The sequence below is a fragment of the Channa argus genome, chromosome 7 (assembly GCF_033026475.1).
Source record: "Channa argus isolate prfri chromosome 7, Channa argus male v1.0, whole genome shotgun sequence".
NCBI lineage: Eukaryota > Metazoa > Chordata > Actinopteri > Anabantiformes > Channidae > Channa > Channa argus.
Genome location: NC_090203.1, coordinates 9,547,000 through 9,572,541, shown reverse-complemented (window position 1 = coordinate 9,572,541; position 25,542 = coordinate 9,547,000). Strand labels below are relative to the sequence as shown.

The 25,542-nt window shown below is 39.4% G+C and overlaps 1 protein-coding gene across 2 annotated transcripts in view; it reads left to right on the top strand.

Annotated features, from left to right (window-relative positions):
- erfl3 (Ets2 repressor factor like 3) overlaps window positions 1-25,542 on the top strand; it is a 47,388-nt gene that overhangs the window by 1,626 nt on the left and 20,220 nt on the right. The window lies entirely within an intron of this gene.

Here is a 25,542-nt window from a genome sequence, read left to right as displayed (position 1 = left end):
TTGTGTGCCCTGCGAGAACAATGTGATGACTTTCTAAGTAGTTATGGGTAAGCATTGGGCATAGAGCCATGTATGTCTGACTGGCAAACTCTGTGTGGCTCTTTTCCACTTAGGACCTTTCCCTCCCTTCCCCCACCATGTCCCCTCCTGACTCCCGCTGCACCCAGCCTCAGCCCTGCAGCCCCTCAACTCTCCACATTCTTGCACGTGCACACAGACACACACTCACACACACTCCGTGCAGCAGCCCAGAGGAGGCTGCTATGACATCACGCCACATCCCACCACAAGTAGCCCTTTTATTACACTGAACTCTGTTTGTGTAGCAGCAGATAGCTTAAACCCTTCTGGGAAGGTACTAAAAATTGATTGTACTGAGGCTATGAGTTTGATGTCTACAGTAAGTGTGTGTTTGTGTATTAAGTTGGCCGTGTTTGTTATCTGTTCAGTAAAGGTAGAGAACATTAACTGGTTCTTCTATACTATTGTTCTCTTCTGTGATTTGTGAGTGCTCTCTTTATCTGTGCTGATAGTTGAGCATCCTCAAACTATTATTAATCTTCTTTTGATATGCTGTTTCTGATTATTTGTTTTTGTGTATATGATGCTAAGCTGAAAGTATTAACAAGTTTTACTTGGTCTGATAAGTTGTCTCAAATCACAAAGTTCCAATCATAATTAGGGCTTCTGCAAAATCAAATTAAATTATTTTGTTGTATTTATTTCTTTGTGTAGCACAAAAAGAGCTGTCCAAAATGAAGACAGAGGAAAGCAGAAGAAAGCACACGAAAATAAGAACAGAGTAGAGATAAACAAAACAAAAATGACAAAACAATGATGTTATTTGTTTTCTTTTATTAATTGTTTGGTTATTGCCGATTCATTTTTTTTTGTCTTTGAATGAATGAATAATCAAATGTACTTTGATTATTTCTTTTTTGATTAATTAATTCATCAACTCAGAACCAGTGGGTAAACATAGCAACTCTGTCCCAGTGGCTTTATCTAAATGTGATCTTATGGCAGCATCTTTAAATAGTTGATTTATTGAACTGGTTAATCCACGGTGCTGTCCTGATTTGGCTTATCTCCTGCTGTTGCAATAAGAACATAGGTTTTAACCCTTGACCTATGAAGATATGATCATTTAGAGGGACTGTATTTGTGGGCTGGAAACAGTACCTGGATATGCTATGACTAAAAATGTAGTTGTCCCTTCCTAGGATGTTTAGTGTTACGGGTACAATTATGTCCCGTGTAATAAACTGGTGCTTCTGCTTAACCCCTTTTCTCCATCGCTAAACACTTCTCTTCCACAATCACTTCATTAGCTTCAATAGATAATGGAATGTTTGATGCGATAGAGAATGACACAGGAAATGATGGGGTTATACCTGCATCTGTTGTTGCTGGCAGATCAGTCTTGGTTTTGTGGTATAGAAAAGTATTGGATTTTATTTCTGTTTATACCCAGTCACTGCTGTTTATCTGGTTTTTGTTCTTGTTTGATGTAGTTTGGGGAAATTATTTGAAGGCATTCAAGCACTCTACACATTGCATTAGTCAACCGACAGTTGGTGTTGGTGTGTATCTCATCTGCAGTTACACAGTCATATCAACTTTGTGTGTATCTGAAAGCTACTGATTTGCTAATGATTGATCAAGGTGTGGTGATAATGACACACACATACACAATAATAAGTTGCCTACTTTATGTCTTTCCCTCCCTAATATATTATCTACAACCCTGGCTGGCATACACACTCTGTGCTTCAGCTTTTGTATTTTGTTCCTTTTCCTCCATCCCTCTCCAAGGGTTACAGTTTTTCTTTTACCACCTCTGTCATTTCTTTTTTCTCTCTTAACAGGAAAGGGACTGGTGTGTGTCTTTGTGTGATGGAATTGCATAGTGGGACCCCTTGCTCTGGAGTGGCTATTGTTAGGGGGGGTTGGGGCAATGGTGGGATGCCCTGGGGCTGATTGTGTGGGGGCCAGGGACCTCTCACTGTATTCATAGTGGTGTGGAGTACCTCATAGTTTGGTGGTGCTTTTGACAAATGAAGAGGCCGCACTTTTGCATGCGTGTGGGACATGTTCATGTGTGTGCGCAAAGAAAAAGTGAAGTAAATGTGGACATCCCAGTCTGTTTCTTATTTTTCATTCAACAGGACAGTTTAATGATGGTTGTTTTTGCCTTATTTGTGCTGCTTGGTTCTTTCCCACAGGGATTGACTGTTTACCATTTAATCTAGTCACACATGCACAAAGCCCAGCCGTATGATGCGACAGGGACAAAAGGGTAGGTGTGAAAAAATGTAAAGGTAGCATTTCACCTTTTCGCTGTGGAGTTTTATGTGTGTGATTGTAAGCATACTATTTTCAATCTCAACACGCAAGCACTGTGATAAGTGCCATGATTAGCCTTATCTGTGAAAACTCACTTGCAGTGCTGACCACAGCAAAACCACCACCTCCCTATATCCCAATAGGGTTTTACAGCTTGGTTTATGGGACACTGTCCTGCTGTGGTCAGGCTCAGCCAACATGGTTAAAGCCTGAAACAGATTATGTTTCATAAAGAAACTGCTTTTCTTCCATCTGAAAAACCTTGCATTTTCTGTAAATTGCCAAGACTCAACTTTGATTCCTAGTGTTAAAATATCTGCCGTTTAGAATATTGCTAAAGCTACTAAGCCATCTTTGGTGATATTTATGAGAATAGACATTAGCAAACTGTATTACAACAGTTAAGTTTGATTGATTCTTTTTAAATAATGGCCTAATGCAAGAGTGGCATAGTCCACTTTTCTTGTGACAATATTTCTTTTTAAAAGTTTTGATATGGTCATCTGTGACTCTTAAGTTGACAAATGACTTCTGGTAGGGGGCCTTCAGTTGTAGAAATGTCTGTATTTAGCCAGGAATGTTACCAAAGGGAACAATGTGCTCAGCCAGTCGTAACTAATGGACCTCTCCACTATTAGTCCTGTATTGCCCTTGACCAGGGGGACCAGGGAGACCACAGCCAACCAGGCAACATTACTCTTGACAGCCTGGGTTTTTCTGATTGCTCTCCAGCACTCTTGGCTTATCAAGCCCACCCTGTGCCCCCTGCCCCCAGAGACCCACACATAACCAAATCAGACCACTGAGTTCTATAGATATCCACCTTTCAGACTTGTTTCCTTACCTACATGGTTTTGAGGTTTGACACTAAACAGCTTCATCTACAAATCAGTTTTTACTCAGAACAGCAGAACTAAATTTGACCTCGGGCCAAATGCGTATATCAGTCAAACCTAGTTTTACTGGAGTGCCATTGGCTGTAGCCACAGCATGACCTCATATCGATTTTATTGGTTATTGGTCAGGCATGGTAATGTGGTGGATCTGCACGTCTGGATGGGTTGACGGATAGCTAACACTTTTGAGGAACACGTGTGAGTACACATATACAAAACGCACACACTCGCACACACTGCTGCTTTTTATTGAAATTCTTGGACCTCCCACATTCCTGCTTAGAAGGTTAATAGTTGCCGGCTGTGTTGCATTATACAAGGGGAAAACACAACAGTTACTATCTCTGCAAGCCGTCCCTGAACACACTAAGTCAGTCACTTGCAAAGACATGCATTTGTTGAAGCATATTAATATCTCCACAGCACACCATAAATAAAATATATTGAAAAATGCAAAAGAATGAATGTCAACTTTTTATAGTGCAGAGAAGTAATGTTTTAAATTTAGTCAGGGGACTGGCACTTAGACCAGGCACACACTGCCAGTTTCTCTTTTCAAATAGGTATCAAAATTCATGTTGAGAATGAGTGGGGTGTGTTGGTGCGCATGGATTGTCCTGCACTGTTCAGCAGCTGTTTGTGTTTGCACATGCATGTGTGTTGTAATGTAATATGGGGAGTTTACAGAGCTACATTGTTGTCGAAATGACTCAGAGTTAGGTGCAGAATGGCATGTTATTGTAAAAGCATATTGAGTTTATATGAAGAAAGTTTTTCTGGGTGGGCAGCTGTGTAAAGGTATTACTTGAACAAAGTGTGTTTGTGGGTGCTAGTTGGTGTATGTATAACAGCTTCTAGGTGACAGCGGCGCCACTGAAACTGATCTGAGTCTGATGAATTGCATATGCACCCATACACACATGTGAAGATCAGGTAACTCTATGCCTCTGATCCTTCCAGATGAGGGGTGTTATTTTGGATCCTCAGAACACAATGACCTGTCCTTCAGGTTAGAGTCTGGAGTGTCATCCCTCTCTTTGCTGTAGTATAATCAGGGTGTAAGCTGTCAAGACCATGATTGCGCTTAGTCAGTCAGTCGCTTTTTGTTCATCCCTTTCCTAACAGTGGGACTGTGCCACTTCTAAATACACCACAACTGTCTGCGCTGTTGTGCATTTTCTTGCAATTCTCTATGCCTGCCAATGCAGGTATTAGTAGCTTTTGCCAGTGTTAGGGTTCTTCCCAAGTGCTGGTACAATGCGTACTAGTAATCGTCTTGGATTAACCCCAAATTATACTGGTCATGCTAATGGCATCCCTACAGTAAATGATCAATACACAGGGTGGCTGTTACTGTACACAACAGATTTGATCTTGTATGTACTGTAAACTGAAATGAACTAAAGAAAAAGCAACACACTCATTTGAATTGTGTCTGTAAGTGTTAAAAGTGTAATAGGGTAATACTGCTGTCACAGGTCCTCTGATTCACAGAGGCTGTGAGTGGAGCTCCTAACCCCTTTCTAACCCCTTAAGTCCAGTGCAGTTAGCAGACACTCCCTGCAGAAAGGCAGCAGTGTTTGAATAGTTCCTCTGGCTATTTTTATCTGGGAATCTGCCTCTGTGCTGGACCTGAAGAGTGCGAAGAGCTCTAGTGGAGGGCAAATATCTAATCTAATTTTGGATGATGGGAAGTCACCAAAAGAACTTCTGTGCCACTTGAATAGTGTCGATATTTAGTGTGTGTGCGCACGTGCATGTGTGTGTGTCTGGCGCCAAGTTAAACTTTCTCTCTTGTCACCCTCCTCCCCTCTCTTTCTTCCCCCAGTCCTCTCTCTTCTTCACTTCTCTCTTTTCCCCTCCCTCCACCCCATGTAAGGAATGCAACATCACGTTTGGAGTTTTCTTTTCAACCAGTTTTTCCTCTTGCTCTCTCTGTCTTTGCACTGTGCCGGCTCTCTTGCATTCTCTCCCTCCTTTTCTTTTTCTCCATGTTCAGACCCGTTCTTTTGTAGTCACACAAGATTTTAAACTTTGAGCCATCTCATCTAGGGTTTAGATGGGAATGTCATAGCCCAGTTTAAAAAAAAATGTTTGTGTGGGAAGAAGCATTCCCAAACAGAATACAAAAAAAGAATACATTTGTGTATCTTTAGGCATGGTATTCATTTTTAATTAACAACTGTGCTGTTTGCAGGTGTGTGCAACATATATGAACAGCTCTGTTTGTTGGGGTTAAAGTTTTTGTGTGTGTGGGAAAGAGATAAGCAAAGAGGACATCCTCTGCCTTTTATCAGCTGTGACTGCTTGATTTAATTTCATCCTTCTCAACAACCCTATATGTAAGCACTGTTTTTTGGTCCTTGAGATTTAGATTGGTAATCAAGTAATTGTTAATTAAATCACAAGCCTTTGGCTGAATACTTTTCTTTAGCTGGACGTCTGATGTTTGAACCAGATGGAGCTGCTCTATGAAGTACTATATGCGAGTGTGAAGGAGAGGGAGATAATGTTTTCGTTTGGAACAGAGTCTTGTGTGTTTGTGCACACACAGATTCACATGTCCCTGTAGGGGAGTGAAACCTTTTTAAGCATCGATTGACCCTCCCATCCCACTATCCTCTCCTCCCTTTCACTATCTTTCTGTGTCACCAATCTATGGATTAAAACCCTAGTGGCAGCTCCTCTTCCATTAGCCTCCTCCCCCTCTCTTCTCCTCTCTCCCTCTCTCTGCTGCTTCATGTCACCCAAACCTGTCTGCCTTTCTTTTTCACAGAACATCCTGCTATATGAGCCAACATGACTTGATGACCAGATACAGCATGCTTGTCTGCTAACTTGGCTCAAATAATGTAGAAACCTGTCAATCACTGTCAGAATAGATCAATATTGAGATGTGCTTTAGTGTAACTCGGCTAAGTAGCCCTAAAAACTCTGAGTTGGCCTCAGTACATGTACCAGTTTGAACATATGTCCACACACACAAACAATTATACACACACTGCCCTGGGCTCCTTCCAAGACATGTAGTCATGAACAGAATAAAGTGCAATGGATTGAACTCGCAGCAGGACAAACATCTGACTCTATTTTTGCCTGCTGGCCATCGTCCTCTTAAATGTTCAAAAGAGTTTCTCCAAGACACTGGCTTTTTCCTGGATCTGTATGTTTGTTTCTCTGCTTGTGTATCTGTTTGTGTTCGGGGCTGAGAAGTGAAATTAATTAATGCATTGGATCATTGGAAAGGTATTTAAAGGAAATTGTTTAAACTTTAATGACAGAGCCTGCCATCACTCCTGCACATCATATAGCAAATACTCCGACACACACTTTGTCTCACATACGCACACACAGCTGCAAACAGTCTTATTTCATGTGTCATATTTTTAAGAGAGACAATCTGTTGTCCAGTCATGTACTGCTCTTTACTCTTTTAGTGTGTGGACGCAAAGACGTGTTCTGTTATTTTTGACATAGTTTAGGGGTTGGCCATTTGCTGAAGTTTGACTAAAATATTCATGTTGGAGTAGTCTTGCATTCAGTAAGCACCTGTGGTCTGCCTGTCTTTATCTGAATGTTTTACTGTGTTTCTTCTTTTCCTAAACGGTACTCCTTTGTACTATATGTTAAAAAACTGAGTTACACAGGCTGAAGGACAGTGCCTATGATACACACATGCTTCATTTATTTAATTTTTTATATCATTTTGGCAGTTTTTTGTTTTTGTTTGTTTTTGTTACTTGGGAACTGTTGCAATAAACAGCATATGTTCAAACTTTTACTGAAGAAAAATATGCATGTTTTGTCCTAGAACCTTTTTGTATTGAGCGCAAAGCAATCTGCTGATTGATTAAGGAAAAAATGTTAAATTTGCAGTTCATAACATTAGAGTTAAGCAGCCTGCCCAGCCCCCACTGTCTGTGTGTACATGGATACTGTGCATGTGCCATTGCCTTTGTACAGTAGCCCTGCCCTCGGTCACAATAGTTTTATCCATTGCCATTTTTAGCATCAGATGTCGCCCAGTGAAATTACGTAACAACCAGGCAGTTGCATGCGGGTGGGCACACACACATTTAGACCTACTGTACATACACATACACACACACAAAGAGATTGTTGTTATAGTGGATTATAGAGAATTAAAAAGAAGAAAAGTGAGCTAGATTATCTGACCAGTCACAGGGTAAGAGGAAAAAAGAAACTAGGGTAGAATGAATCAAGAGCAGTGGAGCCTGGGGGGAAGGGGGGTAAGGTGACAAGTTAAAAACCAGAAGGTGTAACAGAGGAAGAAAAAACTGACAAAAGGTGCTTAGTATTGGAGTTGGATAAGGCTCTATTAAGAAGATAGGTATGGTCTTAAACAAAAATTTAGGTAAGCAATTAAAAGCTCATTTAGAGGATGTTGCAAGTTAACAAGTACAGGGTGTTTGGCCTCAATAACAGTTCTCTATGGGAACTTAAAACATTTTATGTAAAAAGATGACAACATAAATCTTGAGCTATAAACTGAAGAGTGGTGAATTGTGGATATTGACAAACAGATTTTATAAGCATAATAAATGGCATCTCTTGCAATTGTTTTGTAACATAGCATTTATCTGTGGTAAATAATATACTGTATACATGTTACTTTTGAATCAAGTGCAGTATCTTTTGTCTGCCACATGATGTCAATCAAAAAAACATTCTTGACCAAGCATTAAAGAAAGAGTGCAGAAAATGAATTAGAATTGCTTTAACCACATTTAATTTTATTTTTTACCACTACAAACACTAATATACACTAGGGTCTTTTTCTTCTTCATGCCTGTGCATCACTCACACACTCTCATGCGGCCCCCCAGCAAGTATCATCATTGTAAGTGAGTGGGTGTTGTGTTAGTGGGATTATTGTGTTTTTCTGACCCAAGTATTAGCTGGGTTCTGAGCAAAGGTACACTCTCTCCCTTAGGTTAGTTGTATAAGAGGAGGCAGAGGTGTGTGTGTGTGCATGCGTGTGTGTGCATGCGTGTGTGTGACTCATTGATGTCAGCTCTTTGAATGTGTAAACTTGTTTCTTTGTTTAATTTAGTGCTGGGGCAATAAGTCAAACATTTTGCCACCTGTCACACTATTTTGTCTGTGATTTTTTTTTTTTACTTAGTTGGACACCAATAACATGCACAATACCCATTTGTTATTGTGAATAAAAACACATAAATGCAATATGTACTCTGTCACCTTTGTGGTCTATACATAGAATATATACACAGATGTCCTTTTATATGCTTCAGTGAGTTTTAAAAAATAATATCTCCAGCTTCTGCTGTTATTTGACCAAGATAACACAAAGTTTTAAAATTGCGCTAATTCAAGTATTACCTAATTAGACTGTACTAAGTCTGATAAGGTATATGTGGGTTTGTTTGCAGGTGTGTCATTAAACTTATATTGTTAAGGTGTAATTGTAAGCCAGTGCAGCCATCACTTCATGGGGAACCCCCTTGCTACTTTATGCTGTACCTTGAATGGATGATCTGAAGGCTTTTGAACTGGAGTTCGGGACAATACTTTGTATGAATGCTGACTTCATAATGTGTGTGCCAGTTTTTTTTTCTTTGTGAAACATAACTGAGAGGTATAACTGTTGTATGTTCAAACACATGTACCCACCCACACACATACACACCAAACACACACACAAACCGTGAGGTACTGCCTCATGTTATAAGTTCCACTGAGCAGAGGTAATCGGTGTGTGTACACTCAGCTCTTACATAACACCATCCAAGCAGTGTGCTGATGGAGGGGACAAAGTTCATTACTCTCGCTCTTTCTCTGGCAGTCAGTCTTTTATCTCTGTGAACTTACTTCCTTCCCCATGGCTCATTCATTTCTCGTTTTTTTTTTTCACATCCTTCCTTCTTTTCGTCTTCTCTTTCTGTTTTTCTGACACCTGTTGTGTTCTTTTTTTGTTTGTTTGTTTGTTTGTTTTTTGTTTTTTTTACTTGGTGTGCTTTGCTTACAGCATCATATAAAAATCAGGTTATCATTGATTAAAGAAAATAACAGTTAAAAGCATATATCCTAATAAATAGATATGATAAATCGTGTGATAAACTATATGTAGTTTCTCAGTTTATTTCACTTTTTCTAAAGATACTAGGCCATTATGTTGAGGTGTATTATTTTAACAATACCCATGTACTTTAATCCTATAATGTAATAGAATTAATGCTAATATCAGAGCTATGTGGATTCACCTGAGTTTCCACACTGCATTTAGAATTTGGCCAGATAACAACTGATTATAAAGTACATTTTGCCCCTTATTTACATGACAATTTTAATTACATTTTATTCAAGACTATAAGAAAATGAGGAGAAAAACTAGTTTATGTCAGTGCAGGGCAGCTGTCTGTTTACAGCTGAGGCTATGGTTAATGGAGCAGACTACCATCACAGTATGCACCTACCACCAGTGGCTACTATTTTGTTGATGGGTGGCAAACACTGTATAATACAGTAAGGTACAGGTAGCAATCTGTGACCCAGCTTGGTCATTTTGCAAGGTCAGCTGCCACCTGTCACAGCCCTCTGTTGCTCTCTCTCTCTTTCTCTCTCTCTGCATCTCTCATACTCCCCATTTCTGCTTTTTGCTCTTCTCAAGTTACATCACCATCAGCCTCTCTCTCTCTCTCTCTCTCTCTCTCTCTCTCTCTATCTCTATCTCTATCTCTATCTCTATCTCTATCTCTATCTCTATCTCTCTCTCTCTCTCTCTCTCTCTCTCTCTCTCTCTCTCTCTCTCTCTCTCTCTCTCTCTCTCTCTCTGGCTCTTGCATAATGTCCAGCATTATTTGCTCCAGCCGAGGATTCTAATCTTTCCCACAAGGCAGAGCACGAGAGCAAACCAGGCGAGGGGAGAGGAGGAGCTGGGCAAGACGACCTTTTTAACCTGCATGTGTGTGCTGCCTCGTTAACTGAATTACTACACCTAATAATGAGATCTGGAGCAGGGCTTTCTTTATAGGCACTGCCAACATGGTGTTATGTGTATGTGTGTTGGTAGTTTTAAAGATGGCTTTCAACATTTATGCCTTCAGTCTGTCTTGTTAAGTGTGTCTGTGTGCGTGCTGGCTTGTGTGTCCCACCCCTGCTATACAGTTGTAGGTGCATGATCTCTCTCGGCAGCCCTCTACTAGCATGCCAGCTAGGGGATAAGAATAGAAAGAAAAGAATCGAAAGAATCTGTAGTAGATGCAAACCTACACATTCGATCACATTAACTCACACCTGGGGACACATGATTATGTGCGCATTCCACTAATGTGGTTAAATTTACTCATGTCAAAGAGACCATTTGCTGACTTTGCTCCAACCTAAAAAAGCATAGTATTAGCATAATACTTTTATGTAGGCTACTCTGTTTGTGCGTTTTTACAAATATTTGCATTTTACAACTGCAAATAGGTTCTGTTTTTGATATTTCTGAGTCTCTGACACATACACAGAGACACAAAGACTGGCAGCAGTGTCTGTGCGAGTGTTACATAAGGCTGATCAACATTACTTAAACAGCTTTAGGAGACATGCTTAACAAGCTGACCAAGTGAGGTGAGGGTTAGCGGGGAAGCAGGCAGTGAGGAGGCAGAGTTGCAGGGTAAGGGCACAGGAATATGCCTTGATGGAGAATAGGAGAAACTGAGCAAGGGGTGAGAACAACGGGGAAGAAAGAGAAAGTGGTGACAGGCAGTGACACGGCATGAGTGTCTCTTGTCCTGGTGTACGATGGGATAAACATACACGCATGAACAAACTGTGCTCTGCCTTCTGTGCCCCCACCCAAACACCACTGTGACCAGAGTCTGCAAGTCAGTACAGTCGCAAGCTTGTGTGCATATCTGTAACTTTGGACATGTCAAAGTGAGTCTTCTAGTTATTGGCTCTGTCAATTTAAGGTGTAAGAAAATCGTTTCAGCCTGCAGCAGTTAAGACAGTCTTCATTATGGCAACTTTTCACGGCAGACACATGAAACCTTCATAAGCTGAAATGAAACAGATACTTTTACAATCTACAATGTTCAGCATGACAAGATAAATGTTGAGTTTATTGAATGATCTAGCAGCTTTTGATGACATTGCAATGCCTTCCAACTGTAAATATCAATTTTGCAGGTTTTGACTTGGAACATTAACTTGTTATCAAAACTAGGTATACACTGTATGTTAACTTTAAATTAAGTTAACATACAGCACTTAGGAATAAGTTTTGTTTTCATCTTGCAAAAATAAAACCTTAAAACCGCTTTTGAAAAGAAGAGAAAGAATGTTTTGCATAGGCTCCAAGTGTTGTGTGAATCACATTCCTTAAATTGGGGTTTAACTTCTTCTGTGGCCACCTTGTTGAAACCACAGACTGTGTGTCTTTCCTCTTTCCTTTGTTTCGGACTACAAATTATTCCTATTTAGATGATTTATGAACATTAAAGAGAGCAGTGATTCAAAGCACTCTCTTTACATTTGTCTGTGCTTTTCAGGGCAAATTGAGAAAAATTATAATGTTTAGTTTTATTTCAGATTCTCTTTACTTATGATGGAAGTTTGTTGCTCTTGTGGTTCACCACTGCCAAGTAAATGTAGAGGAAAACACTCCAAACCTAAATGATTGTATTTCAGTAATGATGAACACTCGCTCTGGTAAAGGCAGTGACTCACTTGTTACCTTTTTATGCCTCTCCTTTTATTTCCTTTTTAGCATTCTTTCTTTTTTTTCTGTGTCCCTTTGACCTTTTTCTTACTCTTCTTTTAAAGCCAAATACACACATGCATGCGCACGGACGTACACACACCGGCAGACACACACACACCCCTCTCCTAAAGAATGACTAGCAGATGTGGACAGATAATTTTCCTTCACCTAAAATTAGCCACGACTGAAGAATGACAGGAAAGCATGCTGGGTTGGTCACACAAACAAAACGGGTGAAGATGGGGGAGTGATGGAGGAATACACTAGAAGTGGTGGAAGGAATAGGTTCATGGGACCTAGTGAGAAAGTGTATTTTTGGTGCTGTTCATACACTGCTGACGCACAGGAACTGATGAGGGCATAAATCTACTGACTCCTGAGATTGTACTGTACTGCTATGTAAAATGCTGATATTGTTGTGGGTGTGTGGGCCAGTGTAAAATATATGTAATACATTAGGAGCAACAGAAATAATGGAATATCATGATTGATCAGTTTGCCCCATTTTTTGACCTTTTCATTTAACCACAGTTAACTGTGTTCCAGCACCAGTTTAGTAGATATGAACATTCTCACAGTCTTAAATTTAATTGAGTCTGCTAAATACTTATATGTCAATAAAACAAACCTAATGGCTTTAGTCCAGTAGGCTATCTCTCTCATCATCATAATGTAAAGCTTCTGCAAAATGTCCCATCCCTAATTTTGTAATGAACCATTTATTAGCACCTTGGAAGCTGAATGTTGTACACAAGTTCAGATATGCTTTCTCCTAAGCGGCAGGAAGGTGTTAAGGACAACAGTGCTGGTTGGCAAGATGCCGATGTCCCTTGTTCACTAAGCACCCAAGGGCCTGTTTAGTATACCAGGCCACCAACCCTCTGTATCCCCCTTAAGTTAAGTTTTTCTCTCCCCTGATGGTAGTGGGTGTGTTTCTTCAAACTTAAAAGTGTGATGTCAGTGTTATAGCTGCCTTTGTTCTTGACCATCTAGGTACATGTATTTGTATGTTTGTTTCTTACTACTTACTGTGAATACCTTGTGAATGCAAGCCACCATCAGCACAGTTAACAGCAGCTATGAGAAAAACACGAATCCCCAGGGGCAGTCACCTAGTCCACTCTCACCTCTGAACAACAGCATGCAGCTCACAACAAGAGGCACACAAAAACACACACAAACACATATAGAACATCCACAGGCTGCTCATGTGAACTTTGAATTTTTGCAATGAGTAAGATTTTTTTTCTGTACATGGCGTGTCTTCAGGATACCAAAGGTAGCACTAGTTTAACAAGTAATGTAAAATACGAGAAATTAAATTTTCTTTTTTTGCTACAACGAACACAACCTTGACTCAGAAGTCGAGTCTATAGTTTTAGGTAAGGCAGGGAACAGCATTGTTGTAATGAACAATAATATTTTTTTAAATTCTGTTTTGCCTGGAGTTCATCTATAAAGAAAATAACCCAGAACACAGAAAAAAATGGAGGTTACATTTTCTGGCCATATCGGCAACTCTTAATTTTAAGTTGTTGTGTATTTTTGTTATTCACATAAGTGACACTTATTTGAGAAGGAAAAAAACTTATTTATATTGTTTATTTACACCGGTCTTTGGCCATATATTAATTGGGTACAATTTAAAGAAACATATTTGTATTATCTGTTACCACATAAAATTGGGATAGTTCAACAAAGCTGCATAGTGATGCCCAAAGCTTAAATAATGAAGTGGCCAAATAACAGCTACTTGTGTAATTGTATGGCAACTTCTAATTGCTATTGAGAAAATTAATGATCAGACCACTGGTACCTTGATTATAGTGAGACTGTTTCTGGAAATGAGAGAAACACTGCATGCCAGGCTCTTTGAATACTGAATGGCTTGAAGTTGTGCCACCTAGTTGACATCAGAAAAGGTGTTTGGATTTTAATCTGAATTGAAGATTTTTTTCCAACATATTAAAAGTGGCTGGCTTCATGACATGTATGCAAGTGATAAGCTTATGGTGTCCTTCAAAGCTTTCTTTATCAACCACCGTATAGACACAAAACATTTATAAAAGTCCTAAATAAACAAAAAGGTGAATAGAATTTGCTTCTGCATCAGGAAGGGCATCCGGCGTAAAAACTGTCCCAAATCAACATGCGGACAATGATTCGCTGTGGCGACCCTGAACTCACGGGATAAGCGGAAAGGAGGGTATTGCATTAGTTTATAGTTATACAGTATATTATTGTAAGGCGACTATTAACCCAGCCTGTAAAGAGTCATAGGTTCAGGTAATTGAATGAAACTGTTAACATGGGACTTGAAGAAGCAATGCAAATCCTTTACGGTTTAATGTTACACAATCTCAGGTGGACAAGAAATTAAATTCTGCTCAGTCATATGCTTTACAATAGGTTCACAAAAGACTGTAAATAAAGCTAAAATTGTAAAACGTTGAACAAAAAAGCTATCTTCAACAGTTTTGTCACTGTGACCAAGCTATCAAGGTTTTTTTTCTTGCTTCTTTTTTTTACTCTAACTGGTCTGATTTTTTTCTTAAAAGAAATGCTACTTATCCTAAGTATTACTTAATTTAACTGAAAAAAGCACCACATTGTCTTAGGATATTTTTGCCACTAACCCTGATCTGATTTTAAAACAAGAACAACTCCTAAGCTGTTAGACGTCTGGTGTAAAGATCAGATGTCTCATTGCTTTGTTTCTCACTTGCCATCATGCATCCAAAATGTTAATCCAGTGTGGAATGTGTCGGCTCCAGACACTACGCAGCAAGACACTGTGTATGTGTGTTCATGACTCAGTTGTCTTTTACTTTGTTTCATAATGTTGTTTATTTCATAATATTGTAGAGAGAGGAGAAGAAATCACAATACAAGCACTCACCAACAAAAAGAGGGGGGCCTTGATGAGTCTTGACATTGCAGCATTTTATTCTTCTTGAAATCTGTTTAACCCCGGCCTTGTGAGCTTAATGCAAGGCTACTGGGCTGATTTATACTGGACCCTTGTTTGACTTAAGCAGCCCTTGCTTTTGGAAAGGCGGTAAAACTTCTGTCTTGTTCTCAGCTAACACTAGCGGGCATACACTGTCTCATATACACGCACATTGTACACATACACTCTCTCACACGCACATGCACACACCGTGTCTAGCACAGAACTCTGTCTCCTGACGACTACCTGTTGCTGGCAGATTTAGCCCTCCACTCCTTTCTCTCTGTGCCTTTCAATCCCTTGCTCGCCTGGTCCTGCCCTGCTCTTCCTTTTCTAATACCTGGTCTATTTGAGTCCATGTTCCAGGCTTGAAAGGATTAATTGCTGTTTATGCTTTATTTTTTTGTTCTGTTCGTTTCTGGAGGATTATTTTTAGGCTTTAAGTGTCTGGTTGCTAGGAGACAGTGTGAGAGAGAATGAGAGAGCAAGGCAGGAGAATCAAGGAGAATTTGCGTTGTGAGGGCTGAATTACAACCACGTTCACGCACTGAGTCAGCACAGACGCACACTCACACACACTGGGTGTTTTTAGTCTGTAGCTGTTATTGTGGACTTGTTTTTCTGGTTCTGTTTATCTTTTCAGCAGCTTCCTCTGTGTCATTGTCATTTATGTTCAGAAATTCTGGTTCCTCCACAGTGCCTGCTGTCACAAGCACACCTAAGTCAGTCTGACCCTTTTACTTTTTGCATACTTTGTGAATATTTTAAATGATATTTAAAACAAAAAAACAGCAATTTCCAATTCCATTCAATAACTCCAAATGACAAGGTTAACACATTTGTGAACTGCCATCTCTTCAAATATGAGCTATAGTGCTTAGGTATGGAGTTGCTGCAGATGAGCCATCCCTAGTTTTTACCAGACATGGTGCCTTGAGTTCTGCCCAGACTTTGAGTCTGGTCAGAGAATCATTTTTTCAGTTGTGTGGGCCTAGTTATTATTTTCAAAACCATTACAGTTATGCATACCTTGACTTTGATACCAGTTCCTGATCTAAACTTTTTTCAGTACTCATTTTATAAAATCAATTTTAAGAAAAAGAAAGTTTCATTATGCTACACATCTTTAGTTTCATTTTTTAGCTCCTTGGCATGAAAGAGGATTTAAGAAGGACACGTTCATGAGGGAGGATTTACTGTAGGATGTTGGATTGGACTGGCTTGGTTTTAATGAAAATCTATTTATTTCTATACCAAATAGTAAAATCAAACTGATACACTATGTTCTTTAAATGTAAAATCTACTTGAAATAAAAACTCACCCTAAAATTAATTACTGACGAGAGTGAAGAATGGAGAATATATTCTCATTAGACAATAAGTTAGGCACACTAGTACAATTAATAAGATAAAGTTAGAATTTCTCAGTTTTAGGTTGAAACTCTCAGAAAGGTTATAATTCTTCTACTTCTTTATTTTGAAGTCACATTGGCTGGTGGAGTTGTACGGGAGAGTATTATTTAAGAGGCGGTTTTAATGTTTTAGCCCCCCTATTGAAAATTCATGGAGTGGGGGAGTTCAATATGAGTCCTTCAAATGTCATTTGGGAAACTCCAAACAGTCTACAACTTCTCTTTAACCACTCTACCATAAATGGCTAAATGATTGATGCTTGGTGAGATATTACTCCTTCGGCCAGGTTCTCCGATCTTTGTAGAGACCATCTGAAGTTCTGTTAGTGACTGTTGGGTTCTTGGTCACACCCTGACAAAGATCCTTCTTTGCCCAGTTACTCAGTTTCACCAGACAGTCAACACTAGAAAGAGTCCTGATGATTCAAACTACATCGATTTTACAATAAGTGGATTAATGCTGCCAAATAAGACCCTGAACAAAACCTGCTCTATAAATGTGTTAAACATGAGAGTGGGCAAAGTTTAGTTTTCAGCATAGGAATGACCTTATGCATAAAGCACATGCAGAATTAAGGGTGTGCACTTTTGTAAATAAGCACTTCTAGATTCAAGTTTTAATTAATTTGCAAACATTTCTAAAAAATATGTTTTCACTTTGTCATCATGGGTTATTAACAGTTAATAGAAAATTTTGCATTTATTTTAATTTTACATTTAATTTACAAGGCAGTATAATGTGCAAAAAGTTAAGGTGTATGAATACTTACTGAAGCAATTCATACTCAGTTGTTTGAAAGACAGTGCTTTGCAAGTTTACATCAGTATTATTTTTTTGTAATATTTTTGATCTTTGAAGCGCTCCTGTTTCCCTTGACAATGTGTTCCCTCATTTTGTGCCACAATTTGAGTATTTATTATTATTGCCTGTGTTTGATTTGATTGTAGCCAGATTTATGTGTGTATTAAGCATGGGCGCACACACTCACACACACACAAACACAGGAAACAGATGTGTTGTTGTGGTGCACAACAGTTGCTAACATCCTGTCCCGCTCTAGTGGCACATTCCAGGAAACCACCTCCCAAAAGTGCCACCTATCTCTAAGTCACACACAGACGCACACACCCTTTCTCCACCTGACAGATATGTTTGATCATGCCACACTAGTTTACTCCAGTCAGTCTTTGACCTGGTGACCTGACAAAAACACAGTGATAGCCCAATTGCATATTGTGGATTGGCTATACATAGTAGCAGCAATGTACCCAGTTCCACTAATCAAAGGCCGCGCACTGCAGACAAAAAACATATTTATTCTCTAGATATAATTATAGAATAAAAATAACAAACAAAAATGAAAACCTTGTAATATTTTAAGAATATACAATCACAATTCACAAGTCTCAGACATGTGACTTAAAGTAGTTTTAATATAATTCACTAAGTGTGAAAAATGTATAAACATTTCCCAAAGTGAACGTTTGGCATCTGTGCCCGTGGGACTAATTTCTGACTTTCTTTTTCTTATCTGAAAACAAGACATTTGAAGATATCACCTTCACCTTTGTGAGAGGTGACTTTTAGATTTTTTTTGACAAAAATATGTTTAAGTTGCAATCGTAATACAATATAGAAAATACACACTCTATAAATATTTAGAGAACTGAAATAATTTTTCAGTATATTTATATTGTCACCCCTTTGCACTCCTACACACAGAGGTACAAAGTCAAACACACTCACAGGCAGTAGCAAGTGTAGGCAGTGTGTTGTTGAACTAGAGGTGAAATGTCAACTGACAGCTCTCTGCCAAGCTGTTGGCTGGAGAAGTACATTAACACCAGCTTGTTAGGTGGGGAGACCCAGCAAAGGAGAAGAGAGGCGGCTGTGATTTGTAACATAGTTGTGTTAGGCCATATCCACAAAGACATTTGCCCTACGTTAAAACAATGCAAGGAGCTGCTTTAGTTGGGGCACATTGTTTGATGTGCCAGTAATGTTAGTAATGACTGCATTTACATGTGCTTAAGTAACAAGGGCACTTGGAGAAAACAGCTTTCCTGGGGTAATAAGGGAATGACGTTTATATGCATTTAGACCTGGTAATTGGTGAGTACATGCAGCAGAATAGAACCTGATGTCTCCTCACCTCTGATTTATTTTGAAACCCTGGTCCATAGATTTGAACAGTACAGTGCTTTCTGACTTTCCTTTTTTTTCTAAATGTTTGTGTTTTCAGTGCAGGGGTAGAGAAAGGAAAACAAGGGGAGATACAGCTGATCCACAGTGGAAACTGTCTGAATTTAAAATAATCCATGGGGTAAAGTGACTTACTTAGACTTCTACGTCGCACTTTATGTTAGTTTTCTTTAGGCAGACTTAATGTAAGAAATGAGAAGGCATTGCCCCGTGATCTTTCCTTTCATTCAGCCTTTTACTCAGCTGTTCCTGTGCGCAGCCTTTTCTTACACACATTTTCAGTTGAAGAAGGCTGATTTGTGTAAATGCACCCAATAAAATACTATGTAATACAGGTGGGCACTTTAGCTCAGTTGGTAAGGCAGTAGTCCATGGAGCACTCCTGGTGGGTCAGTTGAGCACCTTGCATGGCAGCCACCGCCATCGGTATGTGTGTGTGTGTGTGAAGAGGTGAATGGGAATCAACATTGTAAAGTGCTTCAGATAAAAGCACTATATAAGTGGCCAATTACCGTTTTACAATCCAGGATGTCCAGGAAATCCAATCTAGGATCTCCTGTCTATACGGTGCACAGAAACACTTAAGTACGAAGTAGCTGGTGGTACTCCTTTATACTGTAGTGTACTTTCAGAACTTGCATAAAATTATGATCATGTGTTAGTTCATATTAGTGCAGAAGAGATAATACTACGGAGTTAATAAACTCCCATGCACCACTGTATTCTAGTTAAGATGCAGAAACATATTTACACTCAGATTTTTGTTGTTGATTTGTTAATAAGGCAATGCTACAAAAAACAACACTGGAACCTCATTCCTAACTATGTAAAGGTGTATTTTAATGAACATGTTTTTTTGAAAACTAACCTTTGCAGGTTTATTTTCTACATTTTAATGTAAAAGTGTTTGCCATGCCTAATTTAACTAATTCTCCAACAACTCCCACGTCATAATAAAAAAGTGCAATTAGAGAAGGTTTCATCTTATACAGCTTATGATTATGTTCATTATAGTTTAATCTGACAATTTTGATAATTTATTTCTTTTATAACATCATGTCAATGTCAATAAATGTCCATCCCACTTTCAGTGTGGTCTTGAAATGCTTGCTTTGTCATAGTTGTAGTTTGTAATGTGGCACAAAACAATCACATGAATTACTATTTAAAAACTCATATTAAGGATGTAAGTTTTGATCTCAGTCCCACACATCTTAGCTTGTGCGCTACTGCTGTGTGTGTGTGTGTGTGTGTGTGTATTTCTGCACTGAGAGGTTAATGCCCTGGGAGCAGTGCGTACTTTGGTGAGAGTAAATATACCTAACAGTGCCCTAAGAGGAACAGGACTTTTCACTCGTTGACACAATATTATTCTGCAGTCCTTAACATACTCTGGGGAACGCGCATGCACGCGCACACTTGCACTCCACCAGGCTTGTTTGTGAGTGTGATTAGTGTCAAAGAGGTCCATTTGTCCAGCCTACCTGTAAGTCCATCAGGTACAGAGGCTCATGGCTTCATTTGTTTTTGTGCATGGATATTATAGTTCAATGCTTATCCTAAATGCATCTGTGGCTCCTGCTGACTTTTGCTCTTTTTGTCTTCCATTTTCCCTTGTGTATGTGTTCCTTTTCTTAGAGCTCTCATGTGACAAATCACATGTTGCAGTACATGTTGCTAGTTACATGGGTTCTGGAGTGTGTTAAGTTGCCCCATGTGGTTAAGTACTAGACTACTGGGTCTTCACAGCCTAAAATCAAGCTCTCACCAACAGACTGAGCCTTTTTAAAGACCAGCAAACTCCTATAGGTGATGAAAAATTAATCTAGCTAGAGCTGCCTAGTGATTTATCAGGTAAACATTTTTTAGTTGTTCTTTTGGACATTTTAATGACTTAACTGCAAACCAGAAAAGGGATATAATATGCTTTGGAAAATGTTTGACACTAAGCAGTAATATAAAGCAATCTGTGGTTTATTGGCTGAATATGCAAAACCACTGGTACTGCCCACAAAGGATAACGTTAGGGATGCAAATTGTTTATATAATAATGTGCCTAGTCAGTTGATAAACCACTTGTAAGAAACTCAAACTCCTCCACACACTTGTCTCAGTAGATTGATATTTGAATCACGATGTGACTTAATGAACCATTTACAGTGTAGCATATGAGCATGCGAACTGAATGTGTAAAGCTGCACTAGAGGAGCCTGTTGTGGAAGAGAAGATCCCTATGGACAGCCATACCCCCCCCCCCCCCCCCCTTTCTTGTTCCTCCCCTACAATTTCCTGGAAAAGATGTCTGTCTGTTCACTGGAAGACAACTACACAGCACTGTGTCGCAAATCGTTCATCTTACATCATGTCCTTCTCATTCTCCGTCCCACTTGTGTCCTCATTACCTCTTCCTCTTCCTCCTTCAGCACTTCTGTACTTTCTCTTTTCTCCCCATCCATGTTGTGCGTTCTCTTTAACTCTCTCTCTTTATAGCTCTCCCACTGTTGAACAATAACCCCAGTGTATGTAAGTTTGTGTGGTGCTATTTTTGGCTTCTCCGAGGCCACAAAGCATTCTCTCTCCTGGTTTCTCTCAGTTTCTCCCATCTGTGGTTATGGTAACAAGTAAAATGTATATGAAAGTATAAAATGTGTAAAGATTGTGGTAACCTATTAGTATAGTTAAGAATTTTGCATGGCTTAAAGGTCTTCATGAGTGATTTGTTTAGTTCTTCTTGGCACACAAGTGAGGTAGGAGGCTTCAAGGTTTTTGCCTCTTAAAAGACCTCAACAACTTGCCTACTTATCATCATCAAACTCAAGTTGTATAGAATCTAAACTTAGCAAGTTTGAAATTAAAATTGAAACTAACAGGAAAGTATTCCAATCTTCTAAGACATTAGCTACAAAGACCTATACAGCCATACGTAGAAAGATTTTAGTTAGAAAATACAGTTTTTGGCAACCTGCCCAATGCAAAAACCACGAGTAACAATTCAGGAGGTTGATTAATATATTGACAGATTATGATCCAGCAACTGTACTGATGATGGACATATTTTGGTAAGTAACCATAGATTATAGGCACTTTTAACAAAATTCTGTAATTGTAATTGATATTTAGAACTTTTTCATATTGAGGCCAAACTATAAATCTACAGATCTGACAACCCTAATGGTACCTATCATGTACGAATAAGTGAACTTGATAAACTGATAATTTTTGCTTAGCTTCTTAAAATAGCCTCGAAATACTTAAAAATAATTTTAAAAAGCACCTTACTGATTTTCTGCCAAAAACTCATATTGTAAAAATTTAAGTATGATTTAGTTTTTGACATATTTAGTTTAAAGTTTCCTTCCAAAATAATAACTTTGCATCATTGTTTTTCCCAGATGTTTTTATTTCCCTTGTCACTCTCTCATGTCTCTTTTTTTCCCTGTGTTCTTCTCCAGTGTTGACCTAATGAATTTTTAATAGACTTGGTGGGAAGAGTCCAGACACTCTGGGATTCAGGCGTATGGGCTCTGATTATCCTCCTCCTCTTCCTCCTACAAAGCCCACTCTCTCTCTCTCTCTCTCTCTCTCTCTCTCTCTCTCTCTCTCTCTCTCTCTCTCTCTCTCTCTCTCTCTCTCTCTCTCTCTCTCCTTTCCGTCTCACTTTCTCTGTCTCACTCTTTTCTCTGTCTTCTATTATACCTCTATCACTCCCTGCCACCTCCTGGTCTCATGTTAATCTCTTTTCCCCCTGTTCGGTGCTTCAGGCAGTTTCACTCATCCACGCAGCTGTGACAAAGACAAAGCTTTGCATACTTTTGTATGGCTCTGCTATCCGCAAATCCGGACTTTCTCTCAGGTTTTAGTGCTTTTTCAGACCTAAAGTTGAGAGTGACACCCGCCTCAATGCACACACACTTGTGCAGCTTGTTTCCCACATCCACACTAAAAGCAGAAAAGTAGTATGCTGCCAGCCAACTGCTGCTAATGGCTGTTCAGAGGCCCTGGCTCTATATGAAAACCCTGAGTCTGCAACTCCACTGTAAGTTTGGCACAGACCTGTCAGTTGATTTGCTGCTAAGTAGGATTCGCAGCTCTGGGAATCTCTCCTGCTCATCTCTTTTCTCACTCTGCTACTTTGTCTGACTGCCCATCTCTCTGCCTCCTTCCCATCAGCTCTCACCCTTCTTACCATCTTAGTCTCAGGTTGGTGAGCCATTTCTTTGCAGCTGTGTCAAATGTTTTAGACCTACAAGTAAATATTATTTACTTTGATTGGCTACTCCACTGATATTTTTTTCAGCTAATTAACCCAGTCAGCATGTTCAAATTATTGTTTTATTTGACAATAAGTGTCCAATCCAAACCAAATTTATGAGTATTGAAATCTAATATTACATATTCAGTGCATATACTTGTGGTCAATGGTTCTAAAAGGTACCTTAAACTGGCCATAATCTGGTTCTTATGTCAAAGGAAATGATTACATTTAAGAACCAGAATCTCTAAAATGTTTTCATAAGTAAATTGTCAGAACAATTACAATAACTTATTTATCTAAAGTGACTTACAAATGGGGAGCACACATGGGCAATTTGGGTTTTTAGTATCTTTCCTAAGGACATTTCAAAGTGTGGCCAGAAGGTGGACTGCCCTACCAACTGCGCCACAGCCACGCCTGAAGTAGAAGGGTTTTTTTTGACAACACAAGACGGAAAAGACAAATGTTTAGGATGATGGAAGCTATAATGATAGATCAAAAGAAAGACATGGGACAAGAACTCTCGTCAATGTGTACATCCACAGGCAATCTTACTTTTTATACTGAAGTTAACCATAACAATACCCTTTATTCATCCTTAACTCTGTCAGTTTCTTTTAAGCACAGCCCCATCTCTCTTCTTCTCAAACCTTTTGTTACTTTCTCTTTTTTCCTTTCTCTTTCAGTCTTTTTTTCTCTCGGTCTCTTTCAAGTCCATCACCCTCTGCTCCTCTCATCGTGGGTAAGAGAGTGGAGGTCATTGTTGGATGGGTGAGCTGCACACATAGCTGGAATAGCAGCAGTGTTAGAAGTCTGCTAGAGGCCTGCCACCAAGATCACACAGAGGAAAAGAGGCATCCGCACTCCTAGAGAGGAGGGAAAGTAGGAGGAGGGGAATGGGAAGAAGAGAGGGGTAAGAGAAAGAAGGAGGGGGGATAAGCAATCTGACCTGGATGACAACAGACTACCAGACGAGCTATGATCTCATCGCACCCTTAATCTCCTCCCTTCTCCTTTCTTCCCTGTATCCACCCCCTCTCTCCTCTCCCACTCTTGCCATTGTCTCTTTTTCTCTCTTCCCACTTGTTTCCCTGATCTCCCTCCCCCATCTCTTTTTCACCTAATTTATTTTCTCTGCTCTTAGTTTGTCCTAGTGATCACCCCATCTTATCTTTCCTTCTTTTTTTCAATCCACTCCCCTCTAGCCCTGTCTTCCTTCACTTCCCCCCCTTTTGTCCCCTTTGCATCACTTTCTACCAGCTGCCCCTCACTTGTCCCAACTCACAACACATGCACACTCCTCCCTCTTGACACACACTCTCTAGTGTCCCAGGGCAGAGATTAGGCGCACCCCTATCATCAGCTCTCCACACCAGTCTCTACATTATTGATGGTGTGCTTGTGTGGTTGTGAGGGAGCGAGAGTGTACGTCTTGTGCATGCATGCTGTAATGGCTATCTGGTGTCTCCCCTGGGAGGGAGGGGAAACAGAGAAAAGGAACTAAAGAGAGGGAGAGTTGAGGTCAGAGAGGTTAAGTGTGGTGGTGGAGGGTTAGGTCATTCTGTAGAGGCTCTTCTCCATTGCTCTTCTCTCACTTCCTCCTTCATCCCAACCTACATTTTCACACAGATCTTAACCTGACACAAACACACACAGATTCCAAAAGTTCCCTTCTGAAATTCAGGTGTGCAAAGCTAATGAAACAGATCTGTGCCAAAGTGATAGCTGATCCAGTGTGAGTCAGAACATCTCAGCCTGGTTTGGACTCTGAGTGAAGAGAAGGACAAAGACACCTGTTCTTGCTCTCAGCATTCCTCTGAACATAATCCTAATATCTCGCTTATACACACACACATACACACACAGTCAGTACAAGTTGTTGTTGTATTTTCCTCAAACTATGCACCTGCATGGACCAAACATCATATGGGCACTTAGTATAAATCATCTTTTTACCTGTCAGAAATTGTACATCAAAGTGCCACACACCCTGAAATGTATAAAAACAATACACACACCTGTATATGAAGCTATTTTTGTCTATATGTTTACAGTGTCTATAAAGTGTTGCTGATGACTGTGAATACTGCATCATTTTTAGCAGAGAATACCCTCTTACCTTTATACATACAGACATTGTGACTACTGGTCCTCCAAATGTTTACAAGCAATCAGTTTCTTCTGTACTGAAATATGATGTATGTGTATAGTGACCTCTATGCTCCACAGCAAAGTCAAAAAAATATTACAGATCCATTACAAACATATACATGCATGCAATCACTGAATGTAGAAATTATTATAGTATATTGGCCTAAAAGATGTGATGCTGATTTAATATTTATGAAGTTTTGTTGGAGCTTTCATTGTAAAGCAGGTAGCTTTCATCAACTACCTGGTTTACATGCTGACAGTTGTATATGTGCTATGAAGTACAGTGTCAGTGAAGCTGTTGCCAGCTTGACAGCAGCCCTACTGGGTCAGTGGTTAAGATGTTTAGAATTTATTATTTGTTGTTATTAACAATGCAACTTTTAGGTAGTTTTTGTATACAGTAGTCGACAACATTAACGAATTAATTAAAGAATGCTTAATTTCTTTAACTGTTAAATAATAAGTAATTTGCTGTAGAAACTTGTAAATTTGTGATTTAAAGAAAAGCTAAGGTGAACACCAGGTTACATTTATTATAAGTTCACCAATACAGTTACTTTATTTAAAATTGTTCAGCTTTCACTTACATCTG